We start from the raw sequence: 9,991 nt of genomic DNA, 5'->3' as shown, positions 1-9,991 counted from the left end.
TCAGTCTGAAGCCAGAAAATACATTCTATATTTAGCATGAAAAAAAGCAGAGCAGGAGGAGGGGAGTAAATGACCTAGATTTTCACAAGTGACAAATGACTCCAAGGTGCTTGGAGCCCCCTTGGATGGCAGGGATTCCCACAAAGTGCAGCAGGATTTCTCCTCCTTGTCTCATGTTGGACATTCCAAACTATCCAAGGCGCTCTTGGAAATCCAAGGGGTTCTATTTGTGAAACTGTTTATTTTATTCACCTTGGGTAATATTCCCCAAATTGCATCCATAGCCAAGCAATTAAATCCCATTTTCAGCAGCAACCTTGGTGTGCTGGCAGCTCTCCAAATTTCCAACACTGCCCACTTTTCTGAGCTTCCTTCTTTGTTTTCCTGGAAATGTGTGTGATGAGAGCACCTCCCACCAGGAAAAATGGGGAAAACAAGGCATGACTGAGCTCCCATTTCCAGAATGTCCCTTGCTATATTTGCATTTTCTTGTCTTTCAGCATTCTGTTTGCCACGATAAAGGCAACATTTTCTATAAAAAGCAAGAGCCTGCTTGCCTACCAGCAGTTTTTCTGCCTAAATGCTGATAATCTCTGTTCTGTCAAAGGAAACATCCAATGCTTTTATCTCTTGGAATGGTTATTTATGGAGAGTTCTCTCGAAGATGCAATCAAAGATATAGACATTAAAAATAGGAGGCGAGTGAGTCCTGCAGGCGTTGTTTATTCATTAACCTCGGTGCAGGAATCCTGGCAGCCTCCCAGTCCCTATTGACTGTGTGCTGGGCACGGGAGGGATGGAGCTGCAGTGCAGTCCCAGGAGAGAGGATCCATCCTTCCTGCAGAAGGGATCCATCTTTCCTGGGAGAGGGGATCCATCCTTCCTGGAAAGGTGATCCTCCCTTCCTGAGAGAGGGGATCCATCCTTTCCAGGGGAGATGATCCTTCCTTCCCAGAGAGGTGACCCAACCTTCCCAGGAGCGGTGATCCATCCTTCCTGGAGAGGTGTTCCATCCTGGGAGAGGTGATCCATCCTAAGAGAGGTGATCCATCCTTCCTGGAGAGGTGTTCCATCCTGGGAGAGGTGTTCCATCCTGGGAGAGGTGATCCATCCTTCCCAGGAGAGCTGATCCATCCTTCCCAGGGGAGATGATCCATCCTTCCCGGAGAGCTGATCCATCCTTCCCAGGGGAGATGATCCATCCTTCCCGGAGAGCTGATCCATCCTTCCCAGGGGAGATGATCCATCCTTCCCGGAGAGCTGATCCATCCTTCCCAGGGGAGATGATCCATCCTTCCTGGAGAGGTGATCCTTCCTTCCCAGGGGAGATGATCCCTCCTTCCCAGTAGAAGTGATCCATCCTTCCCAGGATGAGGCGCACTCTGAGTAGGTTCCAGCCATGCTGGAGCAGCAGGGACGGGGGGCTGAGCACTCACTCTGCTGTCTGAGTGCCTCTGAGTCACTCCCAAAGCTCCTTCCCTGGGAATAAGCACTGTCACAGCCCAGGGAAATGTGAGAGTGGGGCTTTGGCTCCTCTTGGCTTCCCCGCCAGCCTTCCCTAAATAATCCAAGCACGCAGACAGGCAGGCAGAGAGCGTAAATCTCTGAGTGCCTGCAATGGAAGAACAGCCTTTCAGATGGAGTAAATTATACCCCTCATCCCTCCCAGCACCTTCAAGCCTTGCTAGTAATGAAAGCAAAGGGTTTGTAATCACTTCAGCCTCACACGTTCTGAACAGCAGCTTGGTGAAGCCTTGTCCTCCTGTGCTGAGTCTAATGACAAAATTTAAATGCACAGGCTGTTTAAATGCTGGCAGTGCATGTGGGACCCCAGAAAGGCAGAGATCAGTGGAATTGGACTTCTGGAGGTCAGACACAGCAGCAGGGCCCTTGTGTTCTCTGCTCTCTTCTTTACAGAGCACTGGGGATGGGCCCAGAGAGGGGAAATCCCTCCTCAGACTTGACAGCCTCAGAGATGCCCTGGTGAGTTATCATGGGATCACAGAATCATGGAATGTCCTGAGCTGAGAGGGACCCATGGGGATCATCCAGCCCAGCTCCTGGCCCTGCACAGGACAGCCCAACAATCCCACTCTGTGCCTGGAATGTTGTCCAAACCCGTCCCCACACTGCCCCTCCTGAGGATGCTGAAGTCACTCTGAGGTCTCTTCTCAGCCTCCTCCTCTCCAGGCTGAAGAAACCAAGTTGTTTTGTGTCTTTCTGACATGTCCACACACTTCATTTTTCTGTCATTTTCAGAGAACTGATGATGAGAATTTAGCACTATCTTTGAGTTGTTACACTGGAGCAGCTCAGCTGCCATAAAAAATTCCTAAAACTGTGGGATCTGGAATGCCCCTGGCTCCCTGGAAAGGCCTCAGGCGACACCACCTCTGCTGGCACTGCCACGTGGGGAAAGGGGGGCTTATGCAACTCTGCTGATGGAGGGAATTATCCTCCAGCAAAGCTCCTTACCTGTATTTACTTGTAAATTCAGCTGCTGGGCAGAGCAGGGAGTGCCAGGGAAGTCCTTCCTTCCCTGGAAGTGTAGGGCAGGGGGCACTGCCCAGAGGCTCCTCTCTCCATCCTGCTGGGCTCAGCTGCAGCCCAGCACGGGCTGGGGATTCAGGGAATCCATCAGGGAATCCATCAGGGATTCCATCAGGGAATCATCCAACCTCTTCCAGGGATGGGGCACAGAGTGGGGAGCAGGGTGGGAATGGGAGCGGAGCTCCTGGCCAGTGGGATCAGAGCAGGGATCAGAGCAGGGAGCAGAGCAGGGAGTGGGATGGGAACAGGGATCGGATTAGGGAGTGGGATGGGAGGAGAGAGTGGGATCAGAGCAGGGAGTGGGATCAGAGCAGGGTTCAGGGCAAGGATCAGCGCAGGTATCAGAGCAGGAGTCAGGCCAGGGATCGGAGCAGGGATGGGAGCAGGAATCAGAGCAGGGAGTGGGATCAGAGCAGGGATTGGAGCAGGGATCAGAAGAACGAGTAGGATCAGAGCAGGGAGTGGGATCAGAGCGGGGATCGGAGCAGGGAGTGGGATGGGAGCAGACAATGGGATCAGAGCAGGGATTGGGATCAGGAGCTCATGGCACCTCAGGTGGAGGGTGTGCAATCCCTCCTGCACAAACAGCAGGGTCACTTCCCTTTTCTAGTCACTGAATCCTTCTTTCGGAGAGTTAGGCTGAGCCTACAGAAGATAAGATAAGGCTTGTACTGATAAAGAGCCATGCTCCTACATTGGCAGCTCTGTCTTTGTCACCTTCCCTGCACTCCTAAGCAAAGGAATCTGTGGAAAAAATGAGTGAATGCTCTGAACAGTGGCACTGACACCTTACTCAGAGGTATCTGAAATCTCTCCTTCTGCTTGGAGCTTGAAAAACAGAAGTTTGAAACCCTCCGTGTAGGAAAGTGTTTGAAGCCATGAAGAACTGAGCAGCAGGTAACACCTGCTGAAGTTTTGTTTCCAGATTTTCGGCTGGGTTTGTCTGGTACCATCAGGTTTCTGAGGGACATTGGAGCTCTCAAGCCCTCACCCTTTCTGGTGTACATGATGGCAATAAAAGTGTTAATTAGTAGCTGCAACTCAGCGACAAAGTTAATTAATTGGGTAGAAGAAGGAGCACAGATGTCCCAGGTACACACAACCTACCAAGGTTTTTCTGAGCAGCAATTGATCAAATACTCTGAAGCCTTAAAATGAGCTCACACTTCATTTCATCCTCTGCATGTTTCCTCTCACATTGGTTACCAAATAAACACACTTCTGGAAGCTCTAAAAAGGGCATTTGGGGAAGTTTAAGTTGTTCTCAAGGGCCTGAGATGTTCCTGAATTGCCATTTGTGAGGTGCTGTCCCCACACCAACCCCAGAGGCTGTCAGATCCAGCTTTGCTGGGATCACAGAGGTGTCTCCACACAGGTTTTCCTCTGGAGCATGTGACATCCTGCTTGCCTGAGCCAGCCTGGAGCTGGATAAGGGGCAGGGTGGCACAGCCAGGCATGGGCACTGTCTGCCAAAGTGAGAATATCCAAACAGGAAATAGCAGATATGGGTATATTTGGCTTACTTCAGTTGTCTTCTCAGGGCTGTGCTCAACATCACCAGCAAAATTCAGTTGGGAGTAGAATATCATCTCTAGCTCTGGAGAATGGGTTCTGGAGAACCAGATATGGACTTCTGCTAAATCTGCTGTCTGAGCCTCAGTTTTTCCAGCCCTGGTACTTCCCAGATGACAAAAGGAAGAGTTCTGTGTAGCTACAGCCCTGCCTCCCTCTGCTCAGCAGCAGCCACTCCTCGTGCTGCTGTTCCCAAAGTCCCTTGACAATGCAATGGGTTGATCCTGCTGCTCCCCAGCAGTTCCCAGATATTGTCATCCCCCTGCTCTCCTCTGCAGCAGGACCTGCTGGTGGTGGTCATTGTCCCCTTTGGGATGTGCTCTAAGGTCACCCTTTGGCTCAATGTCCAACTGACCATTTTAGCCTTCCCCCCCTTCCAGCTTCAGGAATTCATTCCATCTGTTCCCTAAGCTGGCTGCCTGGCTGCCTCAGCTGCACTTCACACACTTCAGGCTCAGGTTTTACTTGGGTTTGATTATTACTGCTGCTCTCCCTTTGGACAGCATCAGTAGGTGCTTTGAAAAGAAACAGCACAGCACAATCGCTGTGCAAGGTAGAACATTCTGTGGTGCTTCATGCTGAGTCTCCTCATCTGCAGGTCCCCAAGGGCTCAAAGACAGCATCATTTATTAATTATCAGCACTAATAAATGAAACCCACCCTCTCTCTGGGAATGCAGGCGAGGCAGAGAGGCAGGAAGCAGTCACCATTCTGCTTTTCCCAGAGGATAACCGAGGCAGAGACAGGCAAAGCAAGGCACAAAGCCTGGTTTGATATCCTGACCCACTCATCTCCCCTGGGAGCCATGCAGAAAGTGAGAGCACATTGTGTGAAGGAATTACAGCCCTGCTGAATTCCCCCTGCAGATAATGGCTGGGATGGAGCCCACGGTGATAGGAGAGTGAGGAAATGAGCGAGTTGTGTGCAATGATTGTTTATTTAGTCATCTCCCGAGAGCACTGAGGTCCCGGAGGCTGCAAAGACACGCGACAGGCTAGTGAGGAATCCAGCACATCCCCTGCACGTGTGCTCTGCTCGTTGTTCTGCTCTTTGCCTGGGAGAAGGGTTATCTTTGGCTGCTGTGGGAGGGTAGCCCATGTGGGGCCTGGCATTGTGAGATTTAGGCAAAGCCTCCACGGGAAGAGCTGCGCTCAGGAGCCAAGCCTGTACTGCTGAGCAGGGGTTTGTGCTCCATGAAGGCAGCACCAAGGGGAGCTGGAGCCCCTGGGTCCCTGCCTCCCTCAGGAGCTCCCCAGCCCTGGGAGCAGCAGAGCTGGGTGCCAGCTTTGTCCTTGCTCCTCAGGGCAGCACAGGGGGCTGGCAGTCCCACACTGCTCCCACTGAAGTTGCCATTCCTTTTGTGTGTGGTTGCTGCTATCAGAAGAAAAAAAGCATGGAGCCTCCAGCAGGGTTTTCCCTCAGCTGGGCCCTGCAGCTGCCTCAGGGCTCCCTTTGCACATTTCCCAGGGAATGGTGCACAAACCAGGCCTTGCTTTGGAAGGTGAGCACCTGAGGGCTGAAGGACGTTTGATGTGCAGAGCGAGCCCACCAGGCAGGGCTGTGCCAGCAGGGAGGGAGCTGCTGCCAGCCAGGGGGACAGAGAGCAGCCTCAGGTGCCAGCTCACCCTGCCCTGTGTGCCCCACACTGCAGGGGCTGGGGAGACCGGGGGCAGTGCCAGAGTGGCTCCTCCTGGCTCAGGCTGGCCAGGCTGCTCTGGGGCACACAGCTCCCCTGGGAGGCAGCTGCTCCAGAGCCTTCCTGCTGCAATGGGCGCAGGAATTCAGCCGGCTCTGAGGCAGGTTGGCTCCTTATCTCTCTCAGCCTGACAAAAGCCTGCCAGGCTGGCTAGATGAGACACTCCTCTGCCCTTCCTCTTACATGTGTCCATACCCTGAGGTCTCTTGGTGCCAAAGCTTCCCCTTTACAAAGATTTTATTCCTCAGAGACTTTTCTGAAGAGGAACTGGATTTATGCCCAGGCAGGCACTTCCAGCTCCTGCACCAAGGTTTTTGGGAGGTCTCCATCACTCACACTGAGGTGAAACTTGACTCTGCACAGCCTTTTCTGCAGATGTCCCAAAACGTGTTTGTCCTGCACAGTGCTTTCTAAAACTGGGAACTCTTACCTAGGCCTCATATATGGGTAAAGAACTTAAAATCAGCATGTTTTGCCATCAAACTATGGACAGAGACCTTGTTTCAGTAAAGCTTCTGCTTCATGCTTAGAATCTTAGAATGGTTTGGGTTGGAAGAGACCTTAAAGATCATCTGATTCCAATCCCTGCCATGACCAGGAGCACCTTCCACTAGAAAAATTATGCTTAACAACAAAAAAAAGTTTAATCTTTCTTTGCAGATAGGGTGTGTGGTTAAATAACGTCCTGGAGATGTGTGGCTTTGCCCCAAGACTGGGCAGGAGAGGAAAAACCAGTGTGGCGGCCCACTCCCCTCTGCTGGGCTGTGCAGGGACTGCTGGAGGCAACACTGGCTGCTTGTGGTGGGAAAACCTCTGGAAAACATGAAATAAAGGTGGAGGACAGGGGTGAAGGTGAAGCTTTGGGCAGGAAAGGTTTTAGCATTTTCATGCCATACCTGCCTGAGCCCTACAAAGATCCATCCTGCTCCTCAAAATAGGGCTGGTGCAATCAATTAAAAAAAACCACTCAATCCTTTGTCAAAACCCTTTTGCACAGCAAATGGTGCAATCAGAGAGGCTGAGCTTCCCACGCAGGTGTGGGTGTCCTGCTGATGTTTTGGGGATGGGGTGGCCACACATGGGAGCCAAAACAAGGCTGGTGGTAGCACTCCCTGTCTGTTGGCTTCAGCAGCTTTAGCTCAGATTTAACACAGCTCAGATGAGAGCAGCAGCTGGTCCAGGCACAGCAGGGAATTTTTTTGGCCTTGGCTCCGAGTGCTGCAGAAATCTTGGATAAATCACCCAAAGCAACAATCAGAGCCTTTCTGGCACCTCAGGGACTTTGCTGGGTGACAAGGTGTGTGCAGGCTATCAGCGCAGATGAGTCAATTCTCCACTAATGGGACAGTGCAGAATGCACGAGTTCCGGTGCTTTTGTCAGAGTGGAAACACCACAGCCCAAGGCAATTTCCGTGCTGAGCTGACACAACCCAGGCTCCTGCTCGGAAACATTCTGCCATGGCAGCGCCTGGGGGACTGCCAGGAGCTCACCACAACAAAGACCATGGCCATATGGCATCATATTTCCTGGGAAAGCTTATTTTTATGCTTTTTGACATGCCTACAATTCTGGTGTTATGCCTCATTTCCACTGGTAGGTCCTGGGAAATCCAGTCCATAATTCCTCTGTCTGTTCCTGCACGGAGCAGAGGGACCCTGCAGCCGGCTGAGTTATGGCTGTGGTTGTGCTCCACACTGAGAAGGTTTTATAAAGCTGAGATTACACTGATCTCCTTCATCTTGGGCTCAGATACATCAAACAGAGGATGAAATTCATGACTAACCAGAAAGTAAAGTAAATTTCATCCATCTGGGTGAGGCATCTTTTCTCGTACAATTTTAGCACTAAGCAGCAGTAAAATTCAGAGTTGGTGTGTGGAGTGGCACAGGAAGAAGGCCCAGGCAGATCCAGGCAGGAAAGAAAGTTCCACTGAGGGCCTGTGGGGTGAATCCAAGAGTTTTGCTGCAATTTTAGAGAGGTGTTGCTGCTCTGTGACAGCATGGGAGGGAGCCCTCCGGTGTCACCGAATCCTGCACAGCTGCAGGGAGGAGTGGAGGTTGCAGAGGACCCAGTTTGGCTCCCAGCAGCACAGCCTCATTCCCAGGGCTCCCTGAAAGGTCCCTGGCTCTGACCTGCAGCAGGTTTCACACAGCTCACAGCAGAACTCACCTGTTCACTCCTCGGGAGGCTTGAGAACACTTTGAGGAATATCTGCCAATTAAGGGCTCTCCAAAGTGCTGGGCACTGCCCAGGCTCCCCCAGAGGGTGCTGGCACTGCCCAGGCTGCCCAGGGAATGGGCACAGCCCCGAGGCTGCCAGAGCTCCAGGAGCCTTTGGGCAGCGCTGCCAGGGATGGACAGGGTGGGGTTGTTTGAGATCTGGGCAGGGCCAGGGGTGGGACTGGATGATCCTGGTGGTCCCTCCCAACCCAGACTGTTCCATGGTTCTGTGAAAAGCCATTCTGCAGCTGGGGTTGCAGGAGGAGCAGCTGTCCCAGCTGGAGAGGGGCAGGGTCTGGCAGCAGTGCCTGCATCCTTCCTTTTCCCAGGGAATTCAGATCCCACAGGGCAGCTCCCTTCTCCTGGGCACACCAGGGTGCTCCAAAGAGTGTCCCCACTTTGGAGGGCAGGAGGGGGTGTGGACAGGGGGTGTGGACAGGGCTGCCAGCCCCTGCTGTCACAGCCTGAGCCCCCTGGGTGCCCCAGCAGAGGCTCCATCCTCTGCCCTGGGGGAGCAGTGAGGGACACGGAGCCTCCCAGAGGCAGACACTGGCAGGGGCAGGAGCAGGGGCACCCCAGAGCTTTGGCACATTTTGTGTTCAGTGCTTGAGCCAGGCACTGCTGCAGTTTTATATTTATGAACCCGTGCCGGGGGATTGCTGGAGAGGCCTTTAATTTCTTCTGGTTTCACTCTGAACATGCCTCTCTCGGGACAGAGGGAACATTTTCGGTGTTATTGAATGTCATTTCTGTGCAAACTGAACAGAGGAAAAATATTCTGATAATAACTGGAATATATGGAGGGTGGTAGCTCCTGGCTGCTGATTTTTTTTTATTTTTTCTCCCTCTGATGAGAGTTTCAAGGTCAGCTGGCTCCACAGACACAAATATGCCAGGAACAAAATGTGCAGATGCTCAGGAGTGTGGGACAGCCACACTGGCACTGTAAACAGCCCTGGCTTGTGGCCAGCACTGCCTGCACCCAGCATGCAGGAGGACTCAGGAAAAAGCACTTTATTCCAGCCAGATCAAGATTTATCTTTTCTCTCAGCTGCATCATTAAATGTGAGTTATTCGTATTTTTGTGGGAAAATCTGGATTCAGCACAAGCTCAACATTTTATTTGGAGGATCAGGAAGGGTTTTATTTAGAACCCAAAAGCAATATCTGAGTGCATAACAGCACTGAATGAGTGGCTGGAACAAAAACAGGGGGAAAAAATGCATCTTTTCCTCATTCTGCTGCTGATTTATTGTGTAAACATAGACAAATCTTTCACTGTAGCTCTTGCAGTTTCTTACACACCCTCTCTTTTCTCTCCTAGATATGTCTGCTTTTGTCAGTTATTCGTATGAACTAAATATCAGGCAGTCAGGCAAAAGCTGGCAATATCTTCCTCCAGCAGTCTCAGGCAGACTTAAAATATTAATGCATTTTATAATGTACTTATTTTTTGTAACTGTCAGTCGTTGCTACCAAGACAGGGAATTCCTTATAAATATTGAATGCTGCTGCAAGGTCTGCAAATAAAATTCTAGAAATGGTTCTCTCGAGCTCGCAGATGACTGAAAAACTGCTGAAAACCTTGCTAATTTTAGTAAACTCTGTGGAAATCCGAGTTGCGTAAGTGTTTCTGGGGTTTTCTAATGAACAGCGATGGTTGCAGTGGTGCCTTTGAATTCAAGCAGTGCATGCAGGTTCCTCACTGGCCACAGACACTCTGGGGACAAATGGAATGGTTGGTTTCACTGTGTAAGACTCCCTTGAAGGTGTGGGTGCGCCTCAGAAATCAGCTTGAAGGTCTATTTAGTGTCAAAGAATAAAACTTAATTGCAGAGGAGATCCAGTGCCCAGCCCAAGGCTGGAATTGTGACAGAGCAGAAAATTCCCCTGTAGAGCATTTCCAGCCCCTGCAGGGGAAAGGGAGTGCAGCCAGGAGTGCTGGGCCAGGTG

The sequence above is a fragment of the Geospiza fortis genome, unplaced genomic scaffold (assembly GCF_000277835.1).
Source record: "Geospiza fortis unplaced genomic scaffold, GeoFor_1.0 scaffold140, whole genome shotgun sequence".
NCBI classification, from domain to species: Eukaryota; Metazoa; Chordata; class Aves; order Passeriformes; family Thraupidae; genus Geospiza; species Geospiza fortis.
The sequence above is the reverse complement of the archived record's forward strand: the minus strand, read 5'-3'. Positions refer to the sequence as shown.